We start from the raw sequence: 14,737 nt of genomic DNA, 5'->3' as shown, positions 1-14,737 counted from the left end.
CTAAGGAACCTAAATGCTCATTCTGCCAGGTAAGTCCTGCATGGTCTCCAGAGCTCACACTCACATGGACTCTCCTGGGCATCCATGGTCCTGCATTAAAGTCTTTCAAGAAGGACCCAACTCATCACTCCCTGATGGCTTTTTACACAGGTAAGAACTAAAACACCCATGGGAGGTGACGGGGCTCAACCAGAGGGTCCATCTGGCACATGGAGGGCTGAGGATGTGGGATGCTGCTTCAAGAACCCCAGGTCTTCCAGGAAATTTTGTCCATGAATTTTTATGTGTCTCTCAGTGTGTGCTCTCCCCAGAATTCTGCACATCATTCTTCTGCTTCAATCAGCAGCTCTCAGCAGCAGCTACAGCGAATGCAACTTTTATCTGACCCGCTACTCCTTCGAGTAACCACGTATTGCAGGATTCAATATGGAAACCTCAAGGAGAGGGAAGGTAAAATGGCCAGCAGGGACCAGACTCACTGATAAGTGTGAAGAATACTCCTTGTATTTTTCTGTAGGTCTTACTCTAATCATTCCTGTTTTCCATGCTTAATAGTTGGATTCTATATCGTGACATGGAGTTCCACAGTTGACAAAAAAAACAACACAAAAAGCAGCCATGCAATGTTTCCCTTAAGCACAATAGTCTTTTTATTTGTCTTGCTAATTCAAATGCCCAGTATTTCTGATGCTTTGGTGATGTCTCTTCTCTACACGTGGCTGGATATTGGCAGTGGGAAATCTCATGGCAGCTGGAATGGTTTGTTAGGAGCTGTCACTTGGCCTCCCTTGGCTGGTCTGAGCTAAATTCATTTACATTATGTCAGTTTTTAGTAAACAGTGGTAACAAATTCAGTTTTCTTCCTTTTCTTTGACACAGTGATAAAAGACAAGGGTAAATTCAAAAATAGGTTAATAACCTAAAGGAAAGAAAAAAATGTCTAACCAGTGGGCAGAGCCTCCTTCGGGACCACAAAAAAAAAATAAGTTCATACAGCTCCTCCAGATTTTCAGATTTCTTTATGGCATTCTGGCAGATCTCTTAGCAACAGTCCAGCAATCCATGTCCTCTGTCTAAGATGAAAGTAATCTGGACTAGGTAAATAATCTCATTTGTTTCTTAAATGGACACACTTTAAGCAGAGACATACAAAGAGCTGAATGAGTCCTTAGGTTCAAATTTACAAGAGATGTATTTGCAGCTTTGCTGCTGGTGAAGGGGAGAAATACAATTTTTCATAATCAGGCTTATTTACTATTTGTGGTCTTACACATGCACTATAGCTCATGCTCATTTTAGTCAAATGCCTGGAGAAACATTTAGCTGACATTCAATTAGCAATATAATGCACTGTGATAAAGCAGCAGGTAATTTACCATGTTCTGTTTGGGAACATTCCTTGTTTCCATTAATATTCACAACAGACCAGCCAGTTCCAACAAAGGAAGGCACTGCCCCTACCTAGAAGAACCAGCAATCCAAAACATATGGAGTACAGAAATGTGGGCAAGAAACAGAAGGTCTGTAGGTAAGTTTCCTAACATCACATGGCTCCATTTAACAGGGTGGGAAAGACAATAACAGTACCTAGAAAAGGAATTTGATGCAACCTAGAAGCCTATTAAAGACACAAACTAAATCCCCAGTTTGCCTTGCACCAATAATTTCCATCTCACCATAAAGGGGAGGTCAGCCTGGCATGATCTCTGTTTACACATGATGCTGTGAGGTTAAAATAAGTGAAAGTATTTCTGTATTCTATTGACTGTGACTTCCCACAGCTATACGGCTGTACCAAGGATGTGCCATGATGCATCTGGTCACATTTAAATTCATATTTAAATGAGTTCTTGCCTAAGAAATGTTTTTCCTTGCTTCAGTCTCTCCCCTGGACTCTGCTGTCGTGCCTTGATAAAAGGAATTCAGCTCCCTTCCTCACTTATTCACTGTAAACATAAATATAGATCCTAACTATATTTTTATACAGGAAGAGAGAAGAAAAAGACTGAAAACTATTCCTCTGCTTGTGGCCTAATACACACACTGCACTACTAACATCATTTCCAATGGGCTGAGGGGAAATAATTTTGGCAAGTTCCCTCCAAGCCTGAAACCGTCAAGAAAAGGTAAAAACGTGGGAGGACTCATCCCCCTCCCCTCCTGGTTGCCTGTGAGTTTCTGTAGAAGCCGGGGAAGCAGATGGATGCCACAAGAAGTGAAAAGGATGCCTGGAATGACAGCACGTCAGTGGGATTTGCACAGTCTCAAAACGGCAAAATCCCTTCACAACTCCCACTCCACAGGGATCCTCCACCACTGGGATTTACGGGACTTCAGGCTCAGGATGGTGGCAGCTTGTTTCATCCAAAAGAAACAGCAGAAGGTGCTGCCAGCACAGCAAAAAAACTTAAGGTTGGTAAGATGAGCAATACAAGTGAAATACAAGGGGGAAAAGAAAGTGCAAAGGGGGCCAAACATGGACATTTGGTGCAGGGAATCACGGAATCAATGAGGTTGGAAAAGGCCCCTGAGATGATCAAGTCCAACCTATGACCCATCACCATTGTGTCAACCAGACCATGGCACTCAGTGCCACGTCCAGCCTTTCCTTAAACACCTCCGGGAACGGTGACTCCATCACCTCCCTGGGCAGCCCATTCCAATGTCTAATCACCCTTTCACGTGAAGATATTCCTCCTAATGTCCAACCTGAACTCTGCTCGTGCAGCCTGAGACTATGTCCTCTCCTCCTGCTTCTGGTTGCCTGGGAGAAGAGGCCGACCCTCACCTGGCTCTCAGGTAGGGCTGCCCAACACCCAAGTAAGGGAGCCGTAAGCAAAGTTTTCATAGTTGAAGAGAACAGGAGAACTGAAGCTCTTGCAATCGGTCCTGACGGCACATCCATGAAGCACCGACATTCCCCCTGCGAAGCACCTGAAGCAGCGCAAGAGACCATCGCAGCAATGATCCCACCGCATCCTCTCCCAGCTCTTTGTCCCATTCCCGGCAGCCGCAGCCGCCAGCGCTGTCCCTCGGCCACCGGGATGCGCCCCTGGAGCCTCGTTGCTGACACACAATCACGGAATGGTTTGGGTTGGAAGGGATCCTAAAGACCATTTACTTCCAACCCCCCTGCCGTGGGCAGGGACACCTTCCACTATCCCAGGTTGCTCCAAGCGCTGCCCAACCCGGCCTTGGACACCTCCAGGGATGGGGCAGCCACAGCTTTTCCGGGCGACCTGTGCCAGGGCCTCTCCACCCTCACAGGGAAGAATTTCTTCCCAATACCCAATCTAACCCTCCTCTCTTTCAATTTGGAGCCGTTCCCCTTGTCCTGTCGCCGCACGCCGTTGCAAACGGTCCCTCTCCATCTTTCCTGCGCCTCCCCTCGCTCTCCCCCCGCACATCGCCCCTCGCCGGGGCCGCTTCCCGCGGTCCCACAGCGCCCGTGCCCCGCTGCTCAGCCCCCTTCCTTCCCCAGCCGCCGCAGCCCTCCCGTTCCCATACTCACGTCCCCGGCGCCGGGATCGGGAGCGGGTCCCTCTCTCCCTCTCTCCCTCGCTGGGCGGCAGCGCCCGCCGGCGCAGGCGCGCTGCCGCCGCCTCCTCCCCCCGCGGCGGTGGCGGGGCGGCCGCGGCTCCGCTCAGAGCCGGGCGAGCGCGGCTCGGGCCGGGGCGGGACGAGGGAGCGACGGACGGGGCGAGGGAGGCGGGGACCGCGCTCGGGAGCCGCGCCGCACACCCGGCCCGTCAGTGACCGGCGCTGCTGGGGAGGAGGAGGAGGAGGAGGTGGTGGTGGTGGTGGTGGTGGTGGTGGAGGAGGCGGCGGCGGCGGCGGCGAGAGATTCTCCCACCCCCACCCACCGAGCTGAGGTGAGGCCAGGGCAAAGCATCCTCCTTTCTTCCCCTCATCCCTTCCTCCCTTTCATCCTTCCTCCCCCCCCTCCCGACCTCCTTCCTCTCATCCTTCTTTCCTTATCCTCCTTCCCCCTTATCTCGCCTTCCCCTCATCCTTCCCTGCGCTTCCTGGTCCTCCTTTCCTTTCTTCTCTCCTTAGCCACCTTTCTCCACTCCTCCCCATCCCCCAGGCTCCCTCTCCCCGTGCCCACATTTCGCACCCTCCAGATATAATAATCCTGCCTTTCCCCCCCCCCCCCCCCCCCCCCCCGCTTTCCCTTTTTTTAAACGCAATTTTAATTCTCGCTCAGTGGAAGAGGGAGAAGGAAAGAGACGGAGTCGGTCACAGAGATAATTCCCCCTCCTGTAAAGAATGGATTTGAATTAATGGTCATTTTGTGGTGTCTGTATTATGGGAAGAGAGGGATTATTTTTAGGGAAGAAAAGAGAGGGTCAAAGGTGTATTGCTTCACTTATTCATCTATTTACCCACCGTCACTTCGAGGTGAAACCTGGCTCCGTATTATCTCAAGTCTTTTTTATTTTTTGGTATTGTTTAAAATTATCCTCCTTTCCTCAGGCGTCAGAGGTTTCTTCCTCCCTTTTATCCATCCCCCGTGCGTCCCTGTGATTTACGGTCGCTGCTGCTCCGATTGTGTGACCGGGAGCCGGCGGGGAAGGGGCGCGGGGGGCGGTGGGGAAGGGGCTGCGGGTGCCTCTTCCATCCATCCATCCCTTCCCCGCAGGCCTCTTCCAGGGGCTAAGACCTTCCCTACCACCCGCTGCCCATCCCACCCGGAATCCATCCTGAGAGGTGCCAGCTCCCACCAAAGGATGTGCTCTCCGGTGGCAAGGAGTGAAAGTTTAAAGCGTGGCTTTGTCTCTCCGTGGATGGCGAGGAGCTGCGTGGATGTCGGCGATGGCCAAAGTGTCTCTTGGCGTGGCTTCTGGAGTGGAAGAAGTTTTGCTCAGACATGGTGGTGGTGGGGATTTGGGGCTTTCCCTGGCTGCCGTGCCCACTTGGGAGTTGGCGTTGTGGATGCATGTGCTTAGGGGAGAGTCCACACGCGGGGGGTTTGGGAGAGAAACTTTTCCATCTTCGCGATGGGGGTGCAGCGTGAGGAGAAGGCAGCAGGCACTTGCCTCTCTGCAGGCTGGAGGGGCGAATGCACTCCCTCGTGTGTGATGCCTGGCTTCTTTTTAGGTGATGCTCTGTCAGTTGGTGGTTGTATTTCTCTCCCATGAAATGGCAGAGCATTTATTTCATTGTGAGCGTGTTTCGGACAATTTCAGCCTTTTTGAGCTTCCGTTTGCTGAATTCGAAGTTAGTTTGTGCTTTGCCAGGATAGATGTGTTTCACCTCCCTCTGTTATTTTAGAAATCTGTAGATACCACAGCAGCCAATGCTACAGCAAAACTATGAGCCTGAGTATTTAACACGTATGCTATATATCATCTTGGCATGTATCCCCCAAAAATGTTAATTCTGTGAACTTGTCCAGATTGCAGTGAATGCTGTGTGTTTGGGAGTATGAGGTAGATAAGGAGCATAAATAGGGGCAGCTCAAATGATGCTGCTGATGCAAACACCAGATTTTCCTGGCTCTGTGGCTGTTACAATGCTGCTGGTTTTCCTCTTTACCTGTAGTGCCTATGATTGATATAATGCATCGTATCAGGCTTTTTATACTCCAGGTCAAACAGAATTCTTTCTGGAGGAGAAAAAGTACTGACCTGAAGGGTGAAGTTCTGCACTCAATTGTGTAAATGCTTGTTTACAGAAATACCACCTCAGCTCGGTACAAGATAGCTGTAATTCCATTAATGGGCTCTGCTGATGACAGAAACCTCCACAGGAAAGCTCCAGTGTCACTCGAGCCCTCACATGGAAATACAACTGTAATTCATGCAGATTTTCTGAAAGCTCTTTTAATATTAATGTTGAGCGTGCATGCTACTACTGAAATGCCTTTGAAGCCCTGAAAACCAAGAGTATTTGTAGGCTGAGTCTTTAAAGCCAGAGGAAGCAATTAGATCTTCTGCTCTGACCCCTTGACTGTTGTAGTCAGTTGGATTTTATCCAGTTACTTTTAAATGCAATAACTTGCATTTGGCTGAAACGTGTTTTCCGGAAAAATTGGAGTTTTGATCGGAAGACTGTAAGAGGTGGAGAATCTGCTGTTTATTAAGTTATTTGGCTTCAGCTTCCAGTCACTGGCTACTGATGTGCCTTTCTCCACTATGCTAAAGAACTCCAAGTATTTTCTTACCATGGAAGTATTTATCAGCTGTAACCCAGTATTCCCTGTCTTCTCTACTTAAAAAAGCAAGTGAACTAAAATTCTTTAAATTTGTCACTGCATGCATTTTCCTCAAAACTCAGTTTCTGGGGATTTTTTTTTTTTTTTCCAGAGCCACTTTTTCAGCATTTTTGTGAAAAGGGGAGCGTGCCAACACCTTATCTCAGGAGTGTTTTGTGAGTTTAAATATTACCCCTCTAGTGTTACTCTGCTGTTTCTACATCACATATACATATTCAACCTTCATTTGCAGCCCTGCATTTTGATGTCCTTTTCTCTGGGTGCTCTCACTGTGGCAAACCCTTTGCAGGACTGTTTCTTTCCACAAGAGTTCATCATTCCATAGACTGGCATGTGTTTCTTAATAGTGGCTTTATAACTTTGTGGCTGGCTTTTTTATATAATGTTTTCTTTCTAGAGTTAATCGAATATGCCCACCACTCCTGATGGCTTTTTGTAACTGATTTATCTCTGTCAATTTACACTTGTGCAAACCATGTCACTATTGATCACGTGGGCTTGCAAATGAAAAGGTGTTTTGTGATAGTGGCTCCACCTTTGGGGGAACTCCATGTTACTCTGAGTTATGTTGTGATGAGTTCTTCTCAAAAGCTGTTTTTTTTTTTTTCTTTTGAGATGTCACTTAACCAGTTCTTCACTAGTTTAATTGGTGCTGTTTTGCTGTCAGGCTTTCATGGAATACTGAACCAAGTGCCAGAAAAGTTTATACACACAGACAGGTATTTTTGCCAACTGGAAGTATGAGTTGTATCAAAGAATAAAACCACATTCATTTTAGAAAATCAATTTTCATTATTTTACTTCCCATTATTTGTTATAGAGCTCTGGTGTATTAGTACCCCATGTAATTTTTCTTACATTTTTGTTTTGTTCAGGACTAACATAGTTCTAACCTTCCTATAGCTGCAACCACTGTCTCACTGAGTCTTTTAGAGCATGGCTGTAACATAAGTGTTCATTCAGACTTCTGCAATTTCCCCGGGATTTTCAGAATTCCTAAAAATTCATGTCAGTGGGACAGATGTCTTGGACACTTCTGAGAGAGCTTTTCTATGGTGACCTTTGGTTTTGCTACCAAAAATGTTTATTGCAAAGTAATATTGTTTTAATGTTGTACTTGTAGTGGAATGATAATTGATATTCTCGTGAGGTACCAGCAAATCCTCCCACTTCCTTACAAATGCAGAATTACTTGTTGAATATATTTGCCCTTGTGCACTGTTAGTGTAGCTCAGAGTCCCTGTTTAAGAGCACACCTGTGTGAGGGCTAAGATTTCTTTGTTCTCACAATTCTCCCTCCCCTTATGTTTTTCCTGTTGCCAAGAAATGTCTTCATCCTCATCTATCAGTTTTTTACACCTACTGTTTCAAAAAGTTTGGAATTTGCTATAACACTTTTCTTTCTGTTACGTATGACTTCTTACTTGTAATTGCAGCATTTATTGAAATCTGTTTTGTGGCTAAACTGTGGTAGTTATGACAATGCCTTCCAGGTATTACACGCTGTTTGAACACATGAGTATGAGATTATTTGTTTTCTTCTGTGTACAATGACAGAACCACAACATTTATTACATTTCAGATGAGTAGGCTTTGCTTTTAGTGTAGCATGTTTCGAGGCTTGGCTAAAGAAAGTGAAACTCTTTATTTATTTGCTCCATAGTTTGTCCATAGGTGGTACAAAGTGTAGGAATACTTTGAGTTTAGATACAATACTAAATGGTTGTGGAAAGATGAAGGGCAATTATACAGAAATAATAACAGAATCACTTGTTTGGGTTGGAAGGGACCTTAAAGATCATCCAGTTCCATGGGCAGGGACACCTTCCACTATCCCAGGTTGCTCCAAGACCCATCCAGCCTGGCCTTGGACACTTCCAGGGATCCAGGGGCAGCCACAACTTCTCTGGACAACCTGTGCCAGGGCCTCACCTCACAATAAAGGATAAGTAAATAAATAGTTCAATATACAGCTGGAAATAAGAAGGGCAGCACACAGAAATAAAGAGTAACATCACTAACCTGATAGTGATTCCTGGTAGGAATTACAGTGGCATGCTTAGGACATAACTTGATTGGAGTCTTTGTGGCTCAAGTTTCTGGGAATTGTTCCCTTAGAGCTGATTTGAGGTAAGATGCAAGAAGAAGATACAAAAAGAGCAGAATTGGAAGGGAGGGTAAAAGTGACGAAAAGGAAGTTGTGTTTCAGAGCCAATTCCTGACTGAGATAAACTTGTTTGTTTCCTATAAACACCACAACTGCTACACGTGTTAGGATACAGTGTGCCAGCTGACCAGGGAAAAGGTTCCACAGGCACAGCTTCCATCCCTGCAGGCTGCAGGAAGCAGAAGCAACTGAGACTCATTCCTTGTGGAGCTCCAGTATTGATGGGTGAGATCCTCCACGTGGATCAACAACACCTGGACCTGACTGGGACCAAACTGCTGCTGAGTCTGGCACGCCTTGAGCAGTGGTGGAAACTAAAAAGACTGAAATGTTTAAGAGTGCTGTAACAAAGCTGAAGAAATGACAAGAAAGAACAGAAACGAGGTTTTGGTCTATTAAAAGAAGTGGCTGATAAGTAAGTTAACAACAGTGTACAGTTCTGGTGCCCCCAGTGTAAGGAGGACATGGAACTGTTGGAGAAAATCCAGAGGAGGGCCAAGAAGTTGATAAGGGGACTAAAGCATCTTCCCCGTGGAGACTGGCTGAGAACATTGGAGGTGGTCAGCCTGGAGAGGAGAAGTTTGTGTGGAGACCTCACAGCACCTTCCAGTGCCCAAGGGGCCTATGGGGAAGCTGGAGAGGGACTCTTCATCAGGAACTGTAGAGAAATGACAAGGAGTAATGGGATCAAATTGAAAGAGAGGAAATTTAGGTGAATATATGTAAGAAATTGTTCCCTGTGAGGGTGGTGAGGCCCTGGCATAGGTTGCCCAGAGAAACTGTGGCTGCCCCATCCCTGGAAGTGTCCAAGGCCAGGTTGGACAGGGCTTGGAGCAGCCTGGTCTGGTGGAAGGTGTCCCTGCCCATGGCACGAGGGTGGAACTAGATGGTCTTTAAAGTCCCTTCCAACCCAGAGCATTCCATGATTCTATTATATGAATCATAGAATCATAGAATAGATTGGGTTGGAAAAGACCTCCAAGATCATCAAGTCCAACCCCTGATCCAACTCCAATTACTATATCATGGCACTAAGGGCCACGTCCAATCTCTTTTTAAAAACCTCTAGGGATGGTGAATCCACCACCTCTCTGGGTAGGTCGTTCCAATGCCTGATAACCCTCTCTGTAAAGAATTTCTTCCTAACATCTAACCTAAACCTCCCCTGGCAGAGCTTGAGCCCATGTCCCCTTGTCCTATTGTTGGTTGCCTGGGAGAAGAGACCAACCCCCACCTGGCTATAACCCCCCTTCAGGTAGTATGATTCTACATTATCCTTGTATTCCAGCTTCTTATTGTCTTACAGGAATTCATAATACGTTTAAGTATATCTCAGAGTGATGAAACTCTTGTGTGGAGTCTTTGGTTGGGCAGGCTCAGCACTCTAGATATGTAAATGAATTTGGTATCAGGATTCTGGATAAAAGCTCTACATCCAGGTTTCTCAGCATTTCCTCAACATCCTACATGAGCCTCTGAAAGAGCAGTGATGTCTGTTTGCAAACAGCATTTGTATACAAATAGGCGTTCTTGAAAGTTCACAAACATTAGGGTGGGTTGGAGTCATATTTACATGACAAAAGGTCGGCTGCTCGAGGACATTAAATTGTTGTTACCATCACTTACCAGTACAGTTGGTTCAAAGGCAGGCTTTTCGTGCTCCTCGTGTTCAGAGTACTTTTTTATTTCGACCTGGAACAAGCAGGTGAATCTTAAAATTCCAAGCAAAATAAAAATTCCTTCCCCTGGTAGAACTATCCACACTCCTCACCACCCCCACCGTATACATTTTGTGTTTCAAATATCTTGTGCTGTCATCAGACAAAGCGTTTTGACTTCGTAGGGAGCAGGAGGGAAGCTTTTCCATAGTTTTTCCTTGGTTGTGTTAAGAAAGCACACCTTTCCTTAAAGTACTTTAACTGTGCTGAATCAGCGTTTTCTGATAGCAAGGCTTTTTTTTTTTTTTTTTTCTTTGGAATATTTTTTGTCTAGCAGTGCTTTTCACCCCTTGCATTAGCATTCTGGTACAGAAAACAGGGGAGAAATGTTTTCAACATTGCTGCAGAGAACTGCCCAAGTTTTCAGGCTTCTTAAGTAATGAGAATTATTCAGTTAAGTGAAGCTGAATCCTGTAACTACAAGAACATCTCACAGGGTTTGCATTTGAGAGGTAAGAATAAATGCTAGATTTTGCAGTTATACAAAAGAATTTCTGTGTTTAGAGTATTTGAAAGATATTTTTATAGATGTTCCAATCTGCTGTTATCTCTGGTGTTTTAAGTAATTATTATGTGACATTTCTTTCTCCTGTGGACTTGTCCTTTTCTGTGAAGCTGTGTATTTTAAAAGCAAGCATATGTTACAATATGCTTAATGTAGACAAGAATATTAAAACAGAAGACAATTTGAATGTAAGTGGAGCTTGAATTCTGAACACCTTCTTCTGAGCAGAAAGTGGAAGTGATTTCAGCCAGGGGAGGCTCCCACTTGCCCAGGTGACTTCTGCAAATGGGGCTTAAGCTTTTGAGTTACTTAAAGCTTCTAAATGGATTAATTACTTGGCCCTTGTCTGCAACTAATCAACCTTAATTTTTAATACTCTGTTATTTACTAACAAAAACCACTCCTCTGTATTCCACTGAATGTGTCTTTATGGAAATTCTCCATTAAAGCCCATTCAGCACAGCAGGGGCAGCTGAATCTCTCAGTTCTCTGAGTTGTGCTTATAAAGAAAGGGTCAGTTGGAAATATTCCTTATGTTTTAAATAAAGAGATTGTGTCCATCCTGTGCAGAGCTGAGAAAACCACTTATATCAGTTCTCTAAATCTTTTCAAACATCAAAAGTAACTCCAAGTGGCTTCTTCCTAGAGATTTAACTTTCAAGTTAGATTATGGAGTAAAACACTAAAACAATGGAATAAAATTTTAGTAAGCATTGAATCTATTTCTATTGCAGTATCATTGTGTCAGGAGCAATAGTTGTGTCCTTTCCAGAGGAACCCCATTAACAAAAACATGAATAAAATCTTTCTGAAAGAAGCATACAAATTATTTGCAAACAAAACTCGCTCAAATAGTCTGAGACAGATGTTTTTATCTGATTAGATTTTTTTTTCTCCTTTGCTGCCTCTAGAAAAGCATTTTGTTGTTTGCTTCTTGGTATAGTGAGATTTCCTCTTTCAAGGTGTTGTGTAAATTTGTATCAATTTGGAGACTTTTGTAAATAAATAGTTTTAAGTAAGCGAATGAATACAAATTGATAGAGAATGGATGTGGTGTTCTCTGTCATTAAATACTAACTTTCTAGACTGTTTATTGAAAGGTCTTTCCTCCTGATAAAAAATATGACCAGCTGTGATAATTTACTCATAGTTAATTCTTCGTGATATTTATTCAGAAACTTTGAATATAGGACCCAAATACTCTTTTTTTTCCCTATATCTCTGTAAAAAATCATATGATGAAAATGGTTATTTCAGCTTTTCCCGAAATAGAAAAGGATTGATTTCTAACTTTTTGTATTGGGACAGAATATTTAAGTAAAATTAATTGTGTCATCTGTGCTTGGTTTTCACAGAGGATTTATCAAAATGCTTCGTAAATGATTATCCCGTGGTTACAAATGTTGATTGATTAGATAACAAAAGACTCTTCAACCTTTCAAGGAAAGGTATAAAATAAATAACAATTGAAATCTGAAGTGAGAAAAATCCAGGGTAAGTAGGAGAATAGTCCTTCCATTTGTAAAATATAGGAAAGGTGGTTGATTTAATTCTTGCAATTAAAATCCACAGGTGATTCTTTAAAATGAAGTTACAGAGTGGCAAAGAAACAACTGCTATACAAGTGCCATTTGTTATTCTTTTTTTCCCTTAATGGGGTCAGAGTGAGAGAGATTCATATATTTTTATTGCAGCACATGAACTCCTTTCTAGTTCTTACACAGATAGTCCTGAGTGCTCACTATAATCAAGTCAGAAATGCAAATTCAGAATTACAGCTGCTTAGTCTAATTTTAAACGTATCTATTATCTCTGTGATCTCCATTCCCAGTGCTCAGATGCCACACAGAAATACTTCTAAGGAAAAGAAATTGTCAGGAAGCCCATGAATGAAGGAGGATGAGGCAGTGGAGGGATAGAATTGGAATAAATGTGCTCCAACAAATATTCTGGTTGTCTGGGAGCACTGGGCAGAGACCACAGAGAGCTGTCCCTTGTCCTTGGGTGAGCTGCTCATGCTTTCCCTAAAATTCAAGCCAGTTTCAATCAGCTCACAAAGTGTTGTGGACTTTTGGCCTTGGTAAATGTTGTTACTGGGTCACATCTGACATCCAGCAAGAACAGGAACATGACAAAAAAGAAAAAGAAATGAGAAAAACTGTTACTATCTTATCAATCAATTTTAGCTGCGTGGCTTAGGGAGAATTCTGTGCATGGCTAAGGCAGCAAACTGAACCCCTGGATGCTCTAATTTGCTCTTGCACACTATTTGCATCCTTGAGCAAAGTTTTTTTCTTTTATACTCAAATTCCAACCCTTGCATTCAGGTCTGAGCCCAGGGGATAGTGGGTCAATGCAGGTGAATGTTTGTGTGCCTCAAACCTTATATACATTTTATCACTCCCCTGTATGCTTTCCTCATCTTCTAAATAACTTAAATCCATTTCCAGAGCACTTTCTACAGCCGTATAAATACTTTATGTCTTTGTTTGTTCTAATTCTGTATTTAACCACCAACTGTATTTTGTTTACAAATTCAGCCTAAGAACTAGAAAATGTCTGGGCTATCTGTGTTCAGTATTTACCTTCACTTGGCAGGGAAAGAAATAGCATTTTATTATTGTTTTTAATTATATTTAATATATTTCATTATAATTTCCTTAATGTGATCAGGGAAACTATCACCTTGCTCCTTGCAGAGTCTTTTTGGAATGCCAGCCAGAGGTATGGTGTGGTCCCAGGTGATCTCAAATGCTGCAGCACAACCTAATTTACATGACAGAGTGGTATGGAAGCATACATTTTGTGCAAACATAGCCAAAAAGCCTTCAGAATTAATGTCTTGAAGTAGTTGAGGAAGCTGAGTGACTGTAGTAGCCATGGTAACTTTTTTCCTCTTGCTTTTAAGTAGAAACCTCGCTGATTACGAGGCTTCATGTGAGCCTTAAGCTGGGGAAAACTACAAATTTGGTGGCAGCAAAAGAAAAAATGACAAATAACTGGACAGATTCAACACATGGGGAGCAGTGGATTGGATACAGAAATAGTAGGCTTGCAAACACAATTAGGTAGAGAGCTGTTATTATGACATAAATGCTTTTTCTGAGGCTCCACACTCCAATTTGTCCTTGTTTGCTCAAGTTTTAGGACTGTTTTGACTTGACATGTGCTGGAATTGCAGGTATCCTTTAGCTCAGATGCTGCCAGACACTGACTTTGGGCTGACAGATCCTTGCAAGCTTGATTTCATCCTAAGGGTGGAGTCAGCTTAACTTTATTTTAATTGTTTTATGGTTTTTGGGTTCATGGGAATGACGCTGAGATGCACTGACAACATGAGTGTGTTCAGGTCTCCTGTCATCTTAATGAGTTTATTTTTGCTGGGTGGTTGACAGTCAGCCAAAAGAAACCCAAAAAAAAAAATTACATAGCCCTAGAACAGCTTTTTGGCTGGTTTTCCATAAAAAGATCAGTCAGGAAGAAGGGGAAACACTATAGATAAATATTTTGAATATTTCCTTTTTTTTTTTTTTAAATCAGTTTTCCATGATGGTGTAAAAATTGAGATCTCTCATTTTTTTTGCTCTCTCTGCTTTTTTACTCTCCCGCGTTGGAGGTGGTGCAAGGTCCAGTATGTTGCCCTGATATCCAGAAGAAAGGTTTGTCCTACCCTAAGGATGCTGCAGGATTTGTGATGTCTGAAGCCTTTCCTGATCAACCTCTGGGGAGATAATCCACAGTAATTAAATATTTCTTGAAAGAGGGTGAGAGTGAGATGGACTGTGATGATGAGGACAGGGGTGGATCAGAGCAATCAGTGTTTGGTCACACAGAAGGAGCAGCTTCTGAGGAAGGACTGAAAATCACAATTCCCCAGGGAAATGCCATAACAAGTTTATCAAAGGCAAGTGCTGGATCCTGCACCTGGGACAGGACAACCCTGGAGAGACTGAGGAATGAGACCTGGGAGTCCTGGTCAAGGACAAGCTGGATATGAGTCAGCAACACCCTCAGGCACATGGTGGGATTTTTGGGGTTGTCCTTTGCAGGGCCAGGACTTGGACTCAAAGATCCATGTGGGTCCTTTCCAACTCAGGATGTTCTATGAAAGAAGATATGGGAGTTTAAAC

The 14,737-nt window shown here is 43.7% G+C and overlaps 1 protein-coding gene across 6 annotated transcripts in view; it reads left to right on the top strand.

Annotated features, from left to right (window-relative positions):
* Positions 1–3,748: 3,748 nt before the first annotated feature.
* CTNNA2 (catenin alpha 2) overlaps positions 3,749–14,737 on the top strand; it is a 505,236-nt gene continuing 494,247 nt past the window's right edge. For 2 of the 6 annotated variants that reach the window (XM_027660546.1, XM_027660545.1), the window contains exon 1: positions 3,749–3,872. The gene's annotated coding sequence lies outside the window, so the exon portion shown is untranslated. Of the gene's footprint in view, positions 3,873–4,642; positions 4,791–6,351; positions 6,373–14,737 lie in introns of those variants that run through there. The other 4 variants (XM_027660541.1, XM_027660548.1, XM_027660542.1 and 1 more) reach the window with 3 other exon arrangements.

Source organism: Corapipo altera, unplaced genomic scaffold (genome assembly GCF_003945725.1).
Source record: "Corapipo altera isolate COAL_440 unplaced genomic scaffold, ASM394572v1 295, whole genome shotgun sequence".
Taxonomy (NCBI): Eukaryota; Metazoa; Chordata; class Aves; order Passeriformes; family Pipridae; genus Corapipo; species Corapipo altera.
Note: the sequence above shows the minus strand (reverse complement) of the source record. Positions and strands in the feature narration are given on the sequence as shown.